General features: G+C 51.4%; 20 pseudogenes; all 20 read left to right on the top strand.

Annotated features, from left to right (window-relative positions):
- Window positions 1-73: 73 nt before the first annotated feature.
- LOC130136457 (5S ribosomal RNA) lies at window positions 74-194 on the top strand (annotated as a pseudogene).
- A 372-nt stretch (window positions 195-566) lies between these two features.
- On the top strand, window positions 567-686 carry LOC130136394 (5S ribosomal RNA; annotated as a pseudogene).
- A 379-nt stretch (window positions 687-1,065) lies between these two features.
- On the top strand, window positions 1,066-1,182 carry LOC130136450 (5S ribosomal RNA; annotated as a pseudogene).
- A 374-nt stretch (window positions 1,183-1,556) lies between these two features.
- LOC130136409 (5S ribosomal RNA) lies at window positions 1,557-1,676 on the top strand (annotated as a pseudogene).
- A 376-nt stretch (window positions 1,677-2,052) lies between these two features.
- Window positions 2,053-2,173, top strand: LOC130136520 (5S ribosomal RNA; annotated as a pseudogene).
- Window positions 2,174-3,041: 868 nt separating this feature from the next.
- On the top strand, window positions 3,042-3,159 carry LOC130136438 (5S ribosomal RNA; annotated as a pseudogene).
- A 1,369-nt stretch (window positions 3,160-4,528) lies between these two features.
- Window positions 4,529-4,651, top strand: LOC130136471 (5S ribosomal RNA; annotated as a pseudogene).
- Window positions 4,652-6,012: 1,361 nt separating this feature from the next.
- LOC130136500 (5S ribosomal RNA) lies at window positions 6,013-6,131 on the top strand (annotated as a pseudogene).
- Window positions 6,132-6,994: 863 nt separating this feature from the next.
- LOC130136508 (5S ribosomal RNA) lies at window positions 6,995-7,116 on the top strand (annotated as a pseudogene).
- Window positions 7,117-7,988: 872 nt separating this feature from the next.
- On the top strand, window positions 7,989-8,113 carry LOC130136502 (5S ribosomal RNA; annotated as a pseudogene).
- Window positions 8,114-8,496: 383 nt separating this feature from the next.
- On the top strand, window positions 8,497-8,617 carry LOC130136494 (5S ribosomal RNA; annotated as a pseudogene).
- Window positions 8,618-8,985: 368 nt separating this feature from the next.
- Window positions 8,986-9,107, top strand: LOC130136505 (5S ribosomal RNA; annotated as a pseudogene).
- A 4,383-nt stretch (window positions 9,108-13,490) lies between these two features.
- On the top strand, window positions 13,491-13,610 carry LOC130136477 (5S ribosomal RNA; annotated as a pseudogene).
- A 372-nt stretch (window positions 13,611-13,982) lies between these two features.
- LOC130136416 (5S ribosomal RNA) lies at window positions 13,983-14,101 on the top strand (annotated as a pseudogene).
- A 368-nt stretch (window positions 14,102-14,469) lies between these two features.
- Window positions 14,470-14,587, top strand: LOC130136497 (5S ribosomal RNA; annotated as a pseudogene).
- Window positions 14,588-14,956: 369 nt separating this feature from the next.
- Window positions 14,957-15,074, top strand: LOC130136397 (5S ribosomal RNA; annotated as a pseudogene).
- Window positions 15,075-15,444: 370 nt separating this feature from the next.
- On the top strand, window positions 15,445-15,562 carry LOC130136399 (5S ribosomal RNA; annotated as a pseudogene).
- A 370-nt stretch (window positions 15,563-15,932) lies between these two features.
- On the top strand, window positions 15,933-16,051 carry LOC130136407 (5S ribosomal RNA; annotated as a pseudogene).
- Window positions 16,052-16,424: 373 nt separating this feature from the next.
- Window positions 16,425-16,540, top strand: LOC130136393 (5S ribosomal RNA; annotated as a pseudogene).
- A 374-nt stretch (window positions 16,541-16,914) lies between these two features.
- Window positions 16,915-17,032, top strand: LOC130136402 (5S ribosomal RNA; annotated as a pseudogene).
- The last annotated feature ends 311 nt before the right edge of the window (window positions 17,033-17,343 follow it).

Here is a 17,343-nt window from a genome sequence, read left to right on the forward strand (position 1 = left end):
TAGAAGTCCCAATACAATTCTTGAGAAGAGGAAGGGCTTTGTTTCCAAATGCATTTGCAATGCGTAACATGACGGGTGCGATCATACCAAAGACTAATGCACCGGATCCCATCGTAACTCCGGGTTAAGCGTGCTCGGGGCGAGAGTAGTACTAGGATGGGTGACCTCCCTGGGAAGTCCTCGTGTTGCACCCCTCTTTTCGCTTTTCTTTTATTTAACGATCGCCTTTTGCCGGGTCGAGATTTTGTCGAGCGGCGCGTTATCTTGCCGGGGCGAGACGAATCACGAAGGTGTTCGCGGCGCTGAGACGGGGCCCACGGCTTTCCGAAAAGTGCTTACGGGCCCCGTGAGTCCATCCGGAACAAAAGCCGTGCTCGTGAAACGCGGAATTTCGAGGTTTTCCGAGAAACGTTTCTTTTGCTCACTTGAAATTGTTCCTACAATATCCCGCTAACTATCCGGTAATTGCGCGACGGGTCGTAAAAAACCGGAAATAGAAGTCCCAATACAATTCTTGAGAAGAGGAAGGGCTTTGCTTCAAATGCATTTGCAATGCGTAACATGACGGGTGCGATCATACCAGCAACTAATGCACCGGATCCCATCATAACTCCGGGTTAAGCGTGCTTGGGCGAGAGTAGTACTAGGATGGGTGACCTCCCGGGAAGCCTCTCGTGTTGCACCCCTCTTTTCGTTTTTCTTTTATTTAACGATCGCCTTTTGCCGGGTCGAGATTTTGTCGAGCGGCGCGTTATCTTGTGCCGGGGCGAGACGAATCACGAAGGTGTTCTCGCGAAGCGAGACGGGGCCCACGGCTTTCCGAAAAGTGCTTACGGGCCCCGTGAGTCCATCCGGAACAAAAGCCGTGCTCGTAAACGCGGGAATTTCGAGGTTTTCCGAGAAACGCTCTTCTTTTGCCTCACTTGTCTGCTCCTGCCAATATCCCTGCATTATCCGGTAATCATACAACGGGTCGTAAAAAACCGGAAATAGAAGTCCCAATACAATTCTTGAGAAGAGGAAGTGGCTTTGCTTCAAATGCATTTGCAATGCGTAACATGACGCAGGTGCGATCATACCAAAGACTAATGCACCGGATCCCATCAACTCCGGGTTAAGCGTGCTTGGGCGAGAGTAGTACTAGGATGGGTGACCTCCCGGGAAGTCCTCGTGTCGCACCCCCTCTTTTTTCGTTTTTCTTTTATTTAACGATCGCCTTTTTGCCGGGTCGAGATTTTGTCGAGCGGCGCGTTATCTTGCCGGGGCGAGACGAATCACGAAGGTGTTCGCGAAGCGAGACGGGGCCCACGGCTTTCCGAAAAGTGCTTACGGGCCCCGTGAGTCCATCCGGAACAAAAGCCGTGTCAGAACGCGGGAATCTCGAGGTTTTCCGAGAAACGCTTCTTTTGCTCACTTGTTCGCTCCCCAAGCGGTATCCCGTTAATTATCCGGTAATTGCGCGACGGGTCGTAAAAAACCGGAAATAGAAGTCCCAATACAATTCTTGAGAAGAGGAAGGGCTTTGCTTCAAATGCATTTGCAATGCGTAACATGACGGGTGCGATCATACCAAAGCACTAATGCACCGGATCCCATCGTAACTCCGGTTAAGCGTGCTTGGGCGAGAGTAGTACTAGGATGGGTGACCTCCTCGGGAAGTCCTCGTGTCGCACCCCTCTTTTTCGCTTTTTTCTTTTATTTAACTGATCGCCTTTTTGCTCCGGTCGAGATTTTGTCGAGCGGCGCGTTATCTTGCCGGGGCGAGACGAATCACGAAGGTGTTCGCGAGGCGCAGACGGGGCCCACGGCTTTTCCGAAAAGTGCTTACGGGCCCCGTGAGTCCATCCGGAACAAAAGCCGTGCTCAGCAAACGCGGAATTTCGAGGTTTTCCGAGAAACGTTTCTTTTGCTCACTTGTTCGCTCCTTGCAATATCCCCTAATTATCCGTAATTGCGCGACGGGTCGTAAAAAACCGGAAATAGAAGTCCCAATACAATTCTTGAGAAGAGGAAGGGCTTTGCTTCAAATGCATTTGCAATGCGTAACATGACGGGTGCTGATCATACCAAAGACTAATGCACCGGATCCCATCGTAACTCCAAGGTTGCTGTGCTTCGGGCGAGAGTAGTACTAGGATGGGTGACCTCCCGGGAAGTCCTCGTGTTGCACCCTCTTTTTCGTTTTTCTTTTTATTTAACGATCGCCTTTTGCCGGGGTCGAGATTTTGTCGAGCGCGCGCTATCTTGCACGGGGCGAGACGTAATCACGAAGGTGTTCGCGGGCGAGACGGGGCCCACGGCTTTCCGAAAAGTGCTTACGGGCCCCGTGAGTCCATCCGGAACAAAAGCCGTGCTCGTAAACGCGGAATTTCGAGGTTTTCCGAGAAACGTTTCTTTTGCTCACTTGTTCGCTCCCAAGCGTTATCCCGCTAATTATCCGGTAATTGCGCGACGGGTCGTAAAAAACCGGAAATAGAAGTCCCAATACAATTCTTGAGAAGAGGAAGGGCTTTGTTTCAAATGCATTTGCAATGCGTAACATGACTGGGTGCGATCATACCAAAGACTAATGCACCGGATCCCATCGTAACTCCGGGCTAAGCTGTCGCTTGGGCGATAAGAGTACTAGTGATGGGTGACCTCCCGGGAAGTCCTCGTGTTGCACCCCTCTTTTCGTTTTTCTTTTATTTAACGATCGCCTTTTTTGCCGGGTCGAGATTTTGTCGAGCGGCGCGTTATCTTGCCGGGGCGAGACGAATCACTTAAGGTGTTCGCGGTTAGCGAGACGGGGCCCACGGCTTTCCGAAAAGTGCTTACGGGCCCCGCGAGTCCATCCGGAACAAAAGCCGTGCTCGTAAACGCGGAATTTCGAGGTTTTCCGAGAAACGTTCTTTTGCTCACTTGTTCGCTCCAAGCAATATCCCGCTAATTATCCGGTAATTGCGCGACGGGTCGTAAAAAACCGGAAATAGAAGTCCCAATACAATTCTTGAGAAGAGGAAGGGCTTTGCTTCAAATGCATTTGCAATGCGTAACATGACGGGTGCGATCATACCAAAGACTAATGCACCGGATCCCATCGTAACTCCGGTTAAGCGTGCTTTGGCGAGAGTAGTACTAGGATGGGTGACCTCCCGGGAAGTCCTCGTGTTGCACCCCTCTTTTCGTTTTTCTTTTATTTAACGATCGCCTTTTGCCGGGTCGAGATTTTGTCGAGCGGCGCGTTATCTTGCCTGGGCGAGACGAATCACGAAGGTGTTCGCGTGCGAGACGGGGCCCACGGCTTTCCTGGTGTAAAGTGCTTACGGGCCCCGTGAGTCCATCCGGGAACAAAAGCCGTGCTCAGAACGCGGAATTTCGAGGTTTTCCGAGAAACGCTTCTTTTGCTCACTTGTTCGCTCCTGCAGGTATCCATGCTAATTATCCGGTAATTGCGCGACGGGTCGTAAAAAACCGGAAATAGAAGTCCCAATACAATTCTTGAGAAGAGGAAGGGCTTTGCTTCAAATGCATTTGCAATGCGTAACATGATCGGGAAAAGCGATCATACAGCAAAGACTAATGCACCGGATCCCATCGTAACTCCGGGTTAAGCGTGCTTGGGCGAGTAGTAGTACTAGGATGGGTGACCTCCCGGGAAGTCCTCGTGTTTCAGCACCCCTCTTTTTCGTTTTTCTTTTATTTAACGATCGCCTTTTGCCGGGTCGAGATTTTGTCGAGCTGGCGCGTTATCTTGCCGGGGCGAGACGAATCACGAAGGTGTTCGCGAAGCTTGAGACTGTGGCCCACGGCTTTTCCGAAAGTGCTTACGGGCCCCGTGAGTCCATCCGGAACAAAAGCCGTGCTCGTAAACGCGGAATTTCGAGGTTTTCCGAGAAACGCTTCTTTTTGCTCACTTGTTCGCTCCCAAGCAATATCCCGCTAATTATCCGGTAATTCGCGACGGTCGTAAAAAAACCGGAAATAGAAGTCCCAATACAATTCTTGAGAAGAGGAAGGGCTTTGCTTCAAATGCATTTGCAATGCGTAATATGACGGGAAAAGCGATCATACCAAAGACTAATGCACCGGATCCCATCGAACTCCGGTTAAGCGTCGTGCTTGGGCGAGTAGTACTAGGATGGGTGACCTCCCGGGAAGTCCTCGTGTTGCACCCCCTCTTTTTCGTTTTTCTTTTATTTAACGATCGCTCTTTTGCCGGGTCGAGATTTTGTCGAGCGGCGCGTTATCTTGCCTGGGCGAGACGAATCACGAAGGTGTTCTGGCGCGAGCGAGACGGGGCCCACGGCTTTCCGAAAGTGCTTACGGGCCCCGTGGGAGTCCATCCGGAACAAAAGCCGTGCTCGTAAACGCGGAATTTCGAGGTTTTCCGAGAACGCTTTTGCTCACTTGTTCGCTCCTGCGGTATCCTGCTAATTATCCGGTAATTGCGCGACGGGTCGTAAAAAACCGGAAATAGAAGTCCCAATACAATTCTTGAGAAGAGGAAGGGCTTTGCTTCAAATGCATTTGCAATGCGTAACATGACGGGTGCGATCATACCAAAGACTAATGCACCGGATCCCATCGTAACTCCTCGGTTAAGCGTGCTTTGGGCGAGAGTAGTACTAGTGATGGGTGACCTCCCGGGAAGTCCTCGTGTTCGCACCCCTCTTTTCGTTTTTCTTTTATTTAACGATCGCCTTTTGCCGGGTCGAGATTTTGTCGAGCTGCGCGTTATCTTGCCGGGGCGAGACGAATCACGAAGGTGTTCGCGGCTTGACGTGGGCCCACGGCTTTTCCGGCGCTTACGGGCCCCGTGAGTCCATCCGGAACAAAAGTCGTGCTCGTAAACGCGGAATTTCGAGGTTTTCCGAGAAACGCTTCTTTTGCTCACTTGTTCGTTCCCAAGCAGCATCCCGCTAACTATCCGGTAATTGCGCGACGGGTCGTAAAAAACCGGAAATAGAAGTCCCAATACAATTTTTTGAGAAGAGGAAGGGCTTTGCTTCAAATGCATTTGCAATGCGTAACATGACGGGTGCGATCATACCAAAGACTAATGCACCTGGATCCCATCGAACTCCGGGTTAAGCCAACAGTGCTTAATGGTAGCGAGAGTAAGTACTAGGATGGGCGACCTCCGGGAAGTCCTCGTGTTGCACCCCCTTTTTCGTTTTTCTTTTATTTAACGATCGCCTTTTGCCGGGTCGAGATTTTGTCGAGCGGCGCGTTATCTTGCCGGGCGAGACGAATCACGAAGGTGTTCGCGGCGAGACGGGGCCCACGGCTTTCCGAAAAGTGCTTACGGGCCCCGTGAGTCCATCCGGAACAAAAGCCGTGCTCGTAAACGCGGGAATTTCGAGGTTTTCCGAGAAACGCTTTCTTTTGCTCACTTGTTCGCTCCTTAAGCAATATCCCGCTAATTATCCGGTAATCAAGCGACGGGTCGTAAAAAAAACCGGAAATAGAAGTCCCAATACAATTCTTGAGAAGAGGAAGGGCTTTGCTTCAAATGCATTTGCAATGCGTAACATGACGGGTGCGATCATACCAAAGACTAATGCACCGGATCCCATCGTAACCCGGGTTAAGCGTGCTTGGGCGAGAGAGTACTAGTGATGGGTGACCTCCTGGGGGAAGTCCTCGTGTTGCACCCTCTTTTTCGTTTTTCTTTTATTTAACGATCGCCTTTGCCGGGTCGAGATTTTGTCGAGCTTGCGCGTTATCTTGCCGGGGCGAGACGAATCACGAAGGTGTTCGCGAAGCGAGACGGGGCCCACGGCTTTCCGAAAAGTGCTTACGGGCCCCGTGAGTCCATCCGGAACAAAAGCCGTGCTCGTAAACGCGGAATTTCTGAGAGGTTTTCCGAGAAACGTTTCTTTTTGCTCACTTGTTCGTTCCTGCCGTATCCCGTTAATTATCCGAGTAATTGCGCGACGGGTCGTAAAAAAACCGGAAATAGAAGTCCCAATACAATTCTTGAGAAGAGGAAGGGCTTTGCTTCAAATGCATTTGCAATGCGTAACATGACGGGGCGATCATACCAGCACTACTAATGCACCGGATCCCATCGAACTCCGGGTTAAGCGTGCTTCGCGAGAGTAGTACTAGGATGGGTGACCTCCCGGGAAGTCCTCGTGTTGCACCCCTTTTTCGTTTTTCTTTTTATTTAACGATCGCCTTTTTGCCGGGTCGAGATTTTGTCGAGCGGCGCGTTATCTTGCCGGGGCGAGACGAATCACGAAGGTGTTCGCGGCGAGACGGGGCCCACGGCTTTCCGGAAAGTGCTTACGGGCCCATGTGAGTCCATCCGGAACAAAAGCCGTGCTCGTGAACGCGGAATTTCGAGGTTTTCCGAGAAACGCTTCTTTTGCTCACTTGTTCGCTCCAAGCAAAGATCCCCGCTAATTATCCGGTAATTGCGCGACGGGTCGTAAAAATACCGGAAATAGAAGTCCCAATACAATTCTTGAGAAGAGGAAGGGCTTTGCTTCAAATGCATTTGCAATGCGTAACATGACGGGTGCGATCATAGTCAAAGACTAATGCACCGGATCCCATCGTAACTCCGGTTGCCGTGCTTGGGCGAGAGTAGTACTGGATGGGTGACCTCCGGGAAGTCCTCGTGTTGCACCCCTCTTTTCGTTTTTCTTTTATTTAACGATCGCCTTTTTGCCGGGTCGAGATTTTGTCGAGCGGCGCGTTATCTTGCCGGGGCGAGACGAATCACGAAGGTGTTCGCGAAGCGAGACGGGGCCCACGGCTTTCCGAAAAGTGCTTACGGGCCCCGTGAGTACCATCCGGAACAAAAGCCGTGCTCGTAAACGCGGAATTTCGAGGTTTTCCGAGAAACGCTTCTTTTGCCTCACTTGTTCGCTCCCTGCAAAGTATCCCGTTAATTATCCGGTAATTGCGCGACGGGTCGTAAAAAACCGGAAATAGAAGTCCCAATACAATTCTTGAGAAGAGGAAGGGCTTTGCTTCAAATGCATTTGCAATGCGTAACATGACGGGGTGCGATCATACCAAAGACTAATGCACCGGATCCCATCGTAACTCCGGGTTAAGCCGTGCTTCGGGCGAGAGTAGTACTAGTGATGGGTGACCTCCCGGGAAGTCCTCGTGTTGCACCCCCTTTTCGTTTTTCTTTTATTTAACGATCGCCTTTTGCCGGGTCGAGATTTTGTCGACGGCCAGCTGTTATCTTGCCGGGCGAGACGAATCACGAAGGTGTTCGCATGGCTGAGACGGGGCCCACGGCTTTCCGAAAAGTGCTTACGGGCCCCGTGAGTCCATCCGGAACAAAAAGCCGTGCTCGTAAACGCGGAATTTCGAGGTTTTCCGAGAAACGCTTCTTTTTGCTCACTTGTTCGTTCCCTGCCTGTATCCTGCTAATTATCCGTGTAATTGCGCCACGGGTCGTAAAAAACCGGAAATAGAAGTCCCAATACAATTCTTGAGAAGAGGAAGGGCTTTGCTTCAAATGCATTTGCAATGCGTAACATGACTGGGTGCGATCATACTTCAAAGACTAATGCACCTGATCCCATCGTAACCCGGCTGTTAAGCCGTTGGGCGAGAGTGAAGTACTCAGTGATGGGTGACCTCCCGGGAAGTCCTCGTGTTGCACCCCTCTTTTTTCGTTTTTCTTTTATTTAACGATCGCTCTTTGCCGGGTCGAGATTTTGTCGAGCTGGCGCGTTATCTTGCCTGGGCGAGACGAATCACGAAGGTGTTCGCGGCGAGACAGGGCCCACGGCTTCCGAAAAGTGCTTACTGGGCCCCGTGAGTCCATCCGGAACAAAAGCCGTGCTCGTAAACGCGGAATTTCGAGGTTTTCCGAGAAACGCTTCTTTTGCTCACTTGTTCGCTCCTAAGCAGATATCCGTTAATTATCCCAGTAACTCGCGCGACGGGTCGTAAAAAACCGGAAATAGAAGTCCCAATACAATTCTTGAGAAGACGAAAGTGGCTTTGCTTCAAATGCACGTAATGCGTAACATGACGGGTGCGATCATACCAAGACTAATGCACCGGATCCCATCGTAACTCCGCCAAGTTAAGCGCGTGCTTGGGCGAGAGTAGTACTGGGGATGGGTGACCTCCCGGGAAGTCCTCGTGTCAGCACCCTCTTTTTCGTTTTTTTTCTTTTATTTAACGATCGCCTTTTGCCGGGTCGAGATTTTGTCGAGCGGCGCGTTATCTTGCCGGGGCGAGACGAATCACGAAGGTGTTCGCCGAAGCGAGACTGGCCTACGGCTTTCCGAAAAGTGCCTACGGGCCCGTGAGTCCATCCGGAACAAAAGCCGTGCTCGCAAACGCGGAATTTCGAGGTTTTCCGAGAAACGCTTCTTTTGCTCACTTGTTCGCTCCTGCTAAAGTGCAGATCCCGTTAATTATCCGTAATTGCGCGACTTCGGGTCGTAAAAAACCGGAAATGTAAGTCCCAATACAATTCTTGAAAGAAGAGGAAGGGCTTTGCATTTCAAATGCATTTGCAATGCGTAACATGACGGGTGCGATCATACCAAAGACTAATGCACCGGATCCCATCGTAACTCCGGGTTAAGCGTGCGGCTTGGGCGAGAGTAGTACTAGGATGGGTGACCTCCGGGAAGTCCTCGTGTCGCACCCCTCTTTTCGTTTTTCTTTTTATTTAACGATCGCCTTTTGCCGGGTCGAGATTTTGTCGAGCGGCGCGTTATCTTGCCGGGCGAGACGAATCACGAAGGTGTACGCAAGAGCGAGACGGGGCCCACGGCTTCCGAAAGTGCTTACGGGCCCCGTGAGTCCATCCGGAACAAAAGCCGTGCTCGTAAACGCGGGAATTTCGAGGTTTTCCGAGAAACGCTTTTTTGCTCACTTGTTCGTTCCTGCGGTATCCCGCTAATTATCCGGTAATTGCGCGACGGGTCGTAAAAAACCGGAAATAGAAGTCCCAATACAATTTTTTGAGAAGAGGAAGGGCTTTGTTTCAAATGCATTTGCAATGCGTAACATGACGGGTGCGATCATACCAAAGACTAACGCACCTGGATCCCATCGAACTCCGGGTTAAGCGTGCTCGGGCGAGAGTAGTACTGTACGGATGGGTGACCTCCCGGGAAGTCCTCGTGTTGCACCCCCCTTTTTCGTTTTTTTCTTTTATTTAACGATCGCCTTTTGCCGGGTCGAGATTTTGTCGAGCTGGCGCGTTATCTTGCCGGGGCGACGAATCACGAAGGTGTTCGCGCGAGTTGTATCTGGGCCCACTGCTTCTTCCGAAAAGTGCTTACGGGCCCCGTGAGTCCATCCGGAACAAAAGCCGTGCTCGTAAACGCTGGAATTTCGAGGTTTTCCGAGAACGCTTTCTTTTGCTCACTTGTTCGCTCCCAAGCAAAAGTATCCGCTAATTATCCGGTAATCAAGGCTTACGACGGGTCGTAAAAAACCGGAAATAGAAGTCCCAATACAATTCTTGAGAAGAGGAAGGGCTTTGCTTCAAATGCATTTGCAATGCGTAACATGACGGGTGCGATCATACCAAGATTCTAATGCACCTGGGATCCCATCGAACTCCGGTTGCCGGGCTGGGGCGAGCAGATTAGTTACTCAGTGATGGGTGACCTCCCCGGGAAGTCCTCGTGTTGTCGTACCCCTCTTTTTTTCGTTTTTCTTTTATTTAACGATCGCTCTTTTGCCGGGTCGAGATTTTGTCGAGCTTCTGCGTTATCTTGCCGGGGCGAGACGAATCACGAAGGTGTTCGCCATGGCGAGACGGGGCCCACGGCTTTCCGAAAAGCTGTTTACGGGCCCCGTGAGTCCATCCGGAACAAAAAGCCGTGCTCGCAAACGCGGAATTTCTTGGTTTTCCGAGAAACGTTTCTTTTGCTCACTTGTTCTGCTCCTGCCAAAGATCCCGCTAATTATCCGGTAATTGCGCGGACGGGTCGTAAAAAAACCGGAAATAAGTCCCAATACAATTCTTGAGAAGAGGGGAAGGGCTTTGTTTCAAATGCATTTGCAATGCGGTAACATGACGGGTGCGATCATACCAAAGACTAATGCACCGGATCCCATCGTAACCCGGTTGGGCGTGCTTGGGCGAGTAGTACTAGGATGGGTGACCTCCCGGGAAGTCCTCGTGCCGCACCCCTCTTTTTCGTTTTTCTTTTATTTAACGATCGCCTTTTGCCGGGTCGAGATTTTGTCGAGCGGCGCTGCTATCTTGTCGGGGCGAGACGAATCACGAAGGTGTTCGCGGCGAGACGGGGCCCACGGCTTTCCGAAAAGTGCTTACGGGCCCCGTGAGTCCATCCGGAACAAAAGCCGTGCTCGTAAACGTGGAATTTCGAGGTTTTCCGAGAAACGTTTCTTTGCTCACTTGTTCGCTCCTGCTAAGATATCCCGCTAATTATCCGGTAATCAAGGCGACGGTCGTAAAAAAACCGGAAATAGAAGTCCCAATACAATTCTTGAGAAGAGAAGGGCTTTGCTTCAAATGCATTTGCAATGCGTAACATGACGGGGTGAAGCGATCATACCAAAGACTAACGCACCGGATCCCATCGTAACTCCGGGTTGCTGCGTGCTTGGGCGAGAGTAGTACTAGTAGATGTGGTGACCTCCCCGGGAAGTCCTCGTGTTGCACCCCCTCTTTTTCGTTTTCTTTTTCTTTTATTTAACGATCGCCTTTTGCCGGGTCGAGATTTTGTCGAGCGGCGCGTTATCTTGCCTGGGCGAGACGAATCACGAAGGTGTTGCTGAGCGAGACGGGGCCCACGGCTTTCCGAAAAGTGCTTACGGGCCCCGTGAGTCCATCCGAACAAAAAGCCGTGCTCGTAAACGCGGAATTTCCATCGAGGTTTTCCGAGAAACGCTTTCTTTTGCTCACTTGTTCGCTCCTGCCAAGCAATATCCCGCTAATTATCCGAGTAATTGCGCGACGGGTCAAACAAAAAACCGGAAATAGAAGTCCCAATACAATTCTTGAGAAGAGGAAGGGCTTTGCTTCAAATGCATTTGCAATGCGTAACATGACGGGTAAAAGGATCATAGCTCAAAGACTAATGCACCGGATCCCATCGTAACTCCGGGTTAAGCCGTGCTTGGGCGAGAGCAGTACTGGGGATGGGTGACCTCCCGGGAAGTCCTCGTGCCGCACCCTCTTTTCGTTTTTCCTTTTATTTAACGATCGCCTTTTGCCGGGTCGAGATTTTGTCGAGCGGCGCGTTATCTTGCCTGGGCGAGACGAATCACGGCGTGTACCGCGGGCGGTTTAAGACGGGGCCCACGGCTTGCCGAAAAGTGCTTACGGGCCCCGTGAGTCCATCCGGAACAAAAGCCGTGCTCGTGAACGCGGAATTTCGAGGTTTTCCGAGAAACGCTTCTTTTTGCTCACTTGTTCGCTCCCAAGCAATATCCCGCTTATTATCCGGTAATCAAGGGCGATTTAGGTCGTAAAAAACCGGAAATAGAAGTCCCAATACAATTCTTGAGAAGAGGAAGGGCTTCTGCATTTCAAATGCATTTGCAATGCGTAACATGACGAAAGTGGATCATACAGCACTAATGCACCGGATCCCATCGTAACTCCGGTTGCGTGCTCGGGCGAGAGTAGTACTCAGGATGGGTGACTCCCGGGAAGTCCTCGTGTCGCACCCCCTTTTTCGTTTTTCTTTTATTTAACGATCGCCTTTTGCCGGGTCGAGATTTTGTCGAGCGGCGCGCTATCTTGCCGGGGGCGAGACGAATCACGAAGGTGTTCGCTGGCTGCGAGACGGGGCCCACGGCTTTCTCCGAAAAGTGCAACACGTGCCCCGTGAATCCATCCGGAACAAAAGCCGGCTCGTAAACGCGGAATTTCGAGGTTTTCCGAGAAACGCTTCTTTTGCTCACTTGTTCGCTCCAAGCGGTATCCCGCTAATTATCCGGTAATTGCGCGACGGGTCGTAAAAAACCGGAAATAGAAGTCCCAATACAATTCTTGAGAAGAGGAAGTGGCTTTGCTTCAAATGCATTTGCAATGCGTAACATGACGGGTGCGATCATACCACAAGACTAATGCACCTGGATCCCATCGGAACCCGGTTGCCTGTGCTTGGGCGAGAGTACTAGGATGGGGCGACCTCCGGGAAGTCCTCGTGGTTGCACCCCTCTTTTTCGTTTTTCCTTTTATTTAACGATCGCCTTTTTGCCGGGTCGAGATTTTGTCGAGCGGCGCGCTATCTTGCCGGGGCGAGACGAATCACGAAGGTGTTCGGAAGCGAGACGGGGCCCACGGCTTTCCGAAAAGTGCTTACGGGCCCCGTGTAGTCCATCCGGAACAAAAGCCTGGTGGCTCGTGAAACGCGTGAATTTCGAGGTTTTCCGAGAAACGCTTTTTGCTCACTTGTTCGCTCCCAAAGCTAGTATCCTGCTAATTATCCGGTAATTGCGCGACGGGTCGTAAAAAACCGGAAATAGAAGTCCCAATACAATTCTTGAGAAGAGGAAGGGCTTTGCTTCAAATGCATTTGCAATGCGTAACATGACGGGGTGCGATCATACCAAAGACTAATGCACCTGATCCCATCGTAACTCCGGGTTGCCAGCGTCGGCGAGACTAGTACATCAGGATGGGGCGACTTCCGGGAAGTCCTCGTGTTGCACCCCCCTCTTTTCGTTTTTCTTTTATTTAACGATCGCTCTTTTTGCCGGGTCGAGATTTTGTCGAGCGGCGCGCTATTCCTTGCTCGGGGCGAGACGAATCACGAAGGTGTTCGCGAAGCGAGACGGGGCCCACGGCTTTCCGAAAAGTGCTTACGGGCCCCGTGAGTCCATCCGGAACAAAAGCTGTGCTCAGTAAACGCGGAATTTCGAGGTTTTCCGAGAAACGCTTCTTTTGCTCACTTGTCTCGCTCCTGCAATATCCTGCTAATTATCCGGTAATCTGCGCGACGGGTCGTAAAAAAACCGGAAATAGAAGTCCCAATACAATTCTTTGAGAAGAGGAAGGGCTTTGCTTCAAATGCATTTGCAATGCGTAACATGACCTGCGCGATCATACTGAAGACTAATGCACCGGATCCCATCGTAACTCCGGTTTGCCAGAGCAAGGAGCGAAAGAGTAGTACTAGGACGTGGTGACCTCCCTGGAAGTCCTCGTGCTTGACCTCTCTTTTCGCTTTTTCTTTTATTTAACGATCGCCTTTTGCCGGGTCGCAGATTTTGTCGAGCGGCGCGTTATCTTGCCGGGGCGAGACGAATCACGAAGGTGTTCGCGGGCTGAGACGGGGCCCACGGCTTTCCGAAAAGTGCTTACGGGCCCCGTGAGTCCATCCGAACAAAAGCCGTGCTCGTAAACGCGGAATTTCGAGGTTTTCCGAGAAACGCTTCTTTTGCTCACTTGTTCGCTCCCAAGCAGTATCCCGTTAATTATCCGGTAATTGCGCGACGGGTCGTAAAAAAACCGGAAATAGAAGTCCCAATACAATTCTTGAGAAGAGGAAGGGCTTTGCTTCAAATGCATTTGCAATGCGTAACATGACGGGTGCGATCATACCAAAGACTAATGCACCGGATCCCATCGAACTCCGGTTAAGCGTGCTTGGGCGAGAGAGTAGTACTAGGATGGGTGACCTCCCCGGGAAGTCCTCGTGTTGCACCCCTCTTTTTCGTTTTTCTTTTATTTAACGATCGCCTTTTTGCCGGGTCGAGATTTTGTCGAGCGGCGCGTTATCTTGCCGGGGCGAGACGAATCACGAAGGTGTTCGCGAAGCGAGACGGGGCCCACGGCTTTCCGAAAAGTGCTTACGGGCCCCGTGAGTCCATCCGGAACAAAAGCCGTGCTCGTAAACGCGGAATTTCGAGGTTTTCCGAGAAACGCTTCTTTTGCTCACTTGTTCGCTCCCAAGCAATATCCCGCTAATTATCCGGTAATTGCGCGACGGGTCGTAAAAAACCGGAAATAGAAGTCCCAATACAATTCTTGAGAAGAGGAAGGGCTTTGCTTCAAATGCATTTGCAATGCGTAACATGACGGGTGCGATCATACCAAAGACTAATGCACCGGATCCCATCGTAACTCCGGGTTAAGCGTGCTTGGGCGAGAGTAGTACTAGGATGGGTGACCTCCCGGGAAGTCCTCGTGTCGCACCCCTCTTTTTCGTTTTTCTTTTATTTAACGATCGCCTTTTGCCGGGTCGAGATTTTGTCGAGCGGCGCGTTATCTTGCCGGGGCGAGACGAATCACGAAGGTGTTCGCGGGCGAGACGGGGCCCACGGCTTTCCGAAAAGTGCTTACGGGCCCCGTGAGTCCATCCGGAACAAAAGCCGTGCTCGTAAACGCGGAATTTCGAGGTTTTCCGAGAAACGCTTCTTTTGCTCACTTGTTCGCTCCTGCAATATCCCGCTAATTATCCGGTAATTGCGCGACGGGTCGTAAAAAACCGGAAATAGAAGTCCCAATACAATTCTTGAGAAGAGGAAGGGCTTTGCTTCAAATGCATTTGCAATGCGTAACATGACGGGTGCGATCATACCAAAGACTAATGCACCGGATCCCATCGAACCCGGTTAAGCGTGCTTTGGGCGAGAGTAGTACTAGGATGGGTGACCTCCCCGGGAAGTCCTCGTGTTGCACCCCTTTTTCGTTTTTCTTTTATTTAACGATCGCCTTTTGCCGGGTCGAGATTTTGTCGAGCGGCGCGTTATCTTGCCGGGGCGAGACGAATCACGAAGGTGTTCGCGGGGCGAGACGGGCCCACGGCTTTCCGAAAAGTGCTTACGGGCCCCGTGAGTCCATCCGGAACAAAAGCCGTGCTCGTAAACGCGGAATTTCGAGGTTTTCCCGAGAAACGCTTCTTTTGCTCACTTGTTCGCTCCCAAGCAATATCCCGCTAATTATCCGGTAATTGCGCGACGGGTCGTAAAAAACCGGAAATAGAAGTCCCAATACAATTCTTGAGAAGAGGAAGGGCTTTGCTTCAAATGCATTTGCAATGCGTAACATGACGGGTGCGATCATACCAAAGACTAATGCACCGGATCCCATCGAACTCCGGGTTAAGCGTGCTTGGGCGAGAGTAGTACTAGGATGGGTGACCTCCCGGGAAGTCCTCGTGTTGCACCCCTCTTTTTCGTTTTTCTTTTATTTAACGATCGCCTTTTGCCGGGTCGAGATTTTGTCGAGCGGCGCGTTATCTTGCCGGGGCGAGACGAATCACGAAGGTGTTCGCGGGCGAGACGGGCCCACGGCTTTCCGAAAAGTGCTTACGGGCCCCGTGAGTCCATCCGGAACAAAAGCCGTGCTCGTAAACGCGGAATTTCGAGGTTTTCCGAGAAACGCTTCTTTTGCTCACTTGTTCGCTCCCAAGCAATATCCCGTTAATTATCCCAGTAATTGCGCGACGGGTCGTAAAAAACCGGAAATAGAAGTCCCAATACATTTCTTGAGAAGAGGAAGGGCTTTGCTTCAAATGCATTTGCAATGCGTAACATGACGGGTGCGATCATACCAAAGACTAATGCACCGGATCCCATCGAACTCCGGGTTAAGCGTGCTTGGGCGAGAGTAGTACTAGGATGGGTGACCTCCCGGGAAGTCCTCGTGTTGCACCCCTCTTTTTCGTTTTTCTTTTATTTAACGATCGCCTTTTTGCCGGGTCGAGATTTTGTCGAGCGGCGCGTTATCTTGCCGGGGCGAGACGAATCACGAAGGTGTTCGCGGGCGAGACGGGGCCCACGGCTTTCCGAAAGTGCTTACGGGCCCCGTGAGTCCATCCGGAACAAAAGCCGTGCTCGAGAACGCGGAATTTCGAGGTTTTCCGAGAAACGCTTTTTTTGCTCACTTGTTCGCTCCCAAGCAATATCCCGCTAATTATCCGGTAATTGCGCGACGGGTCGTAAAAAACCGGAAATAGAAGTCCCAATACAATTCTTGAGAAGAGGAAGGGCTTTGCTTCAAATGCATTTGCAATGCGTAACATGACGGGTGCGATCATACCAAAGACTAATGCACCGGATCCCATCGAACTCCGGGTTAAGCGTGCTTCGGGCGAGAGTAGTACTGGGATGGGTGACCTCCCGGGAAGTCCTCGTGTCGCACCCTCTTTTTCGTTTTTCTTTTATTTAACGATCGCCTTTTGCCGGGTCGAGATTTTGTCGAGCCGGCGCGCTATCTTGCCGGGGCGAGACGAATCACGAAGGTGTTCGCGGGCGAGACGGGGCCCACGGCTTTCCGAAAAGTGCTTACGGGCCCCGTGAGTCCATCCGGAACAAAAGCCGTGCTCGTAAACGCGGAATTTCGAGGTTTTCCGAGAAACGCTTCTTTTGCTCACTTGTTCGTTCCCAAGCAATATCCCGTTAATTATCCGGTAATTGCGCGACGGGTCGTAAAAAAAAACCGGAAATAGAAGTCCCAATACAATTCTTGAGAAGAGGAAGGGCTTTGCTTCAAATGCATTTGCAATGCGTAACATGACGGGTGCGATCATACCAGCACTAATGCACCGGATCCCATCGTAACTCCGGTTAGCGTGCTTGGGCGAGAGTAGTACTGGGATGGGTGACCTCCCGGGAAGTCCTCGTGTTGCACCCCCTCTTTTTCGTTTTTCTTTTTATTTAACGATCGCCTTTTGCCGGGTCGAGATTTTGTCGAGCGGGCGCGCTATCTTGCCGGGGCGAGACGAATCACGAAGGTGTTCGCGGGCGAGACGGGCCCACGGCTTTCCGAAAAGTGCTTACGGGCCCCGTGAGTCCATCCGGAACAAAAAGCCGTGCTCGTAAACGCGGAATTTCGAGGTTTTCCGAGAAACGCCTTCTTTTGCTCACTTGTTCGCTCCCAAGCAATATCCCGCTAATTATCCGGTAATTGCGCGACGGGTCGTAAAAAACCGGAAATAGAAGTCCCAATACAATTCTTGAGAAGAGGAAGGGCTTTGCTTCAAATGCATTTGCAATGCGTAACATGACGGGTGCGATCATACCAAAGACTAATGCACCGGATCCCATCGAACTCCGGGTTAAGCGTGCTTGGGCGAGAGTAGTACTGGGATGGGTGACCTCCCGGGAAGTCCTCGTGTTGCACCCCTCTTTTCGTTTTTCTTTTATTTAACGATCGCCTTTTGCCGGGTCGAGATTTTGTCGAGAGGCGCGTTATCTTGCCTGGGCGAGACGAATCACGAAGGTGTTCGCGAGCGAGACGGGGCCCACGGCTTTCCCGAAAAGTGCTTACGGGCCCCGCGAGTCCATCCGAACAAAAGCCGTGCTCGGAAACGCGGGAATTTCGAGGTTTTCCGAGAAACGCTTTTTTGCTCACTTGTTCGCTCCTGGGCACATCCTCGCTAATTATCCCGGAATCGCGCGACGGGTCGTAAAAAACCGGAAATAGAAGTCCCAATA

Source organism: Syzygium oleosum, unplaced genomic scaffold (genome assembly GCF_021117445.2).
Source record: "Syzygium oleosum isolate NSW1041296 unplaced genomic scaffold, Sole_v2.1 Sole_v2.45, whole genome shotgun sequence".
NCBI classification, from domain to species: domain Eukaryota; kingdom Viridiplantae; phylum Streptophyta; class Magnoliopsida; order Myrtales; family Myrtaceae; genus Syzygium; species Syzygium oleosum.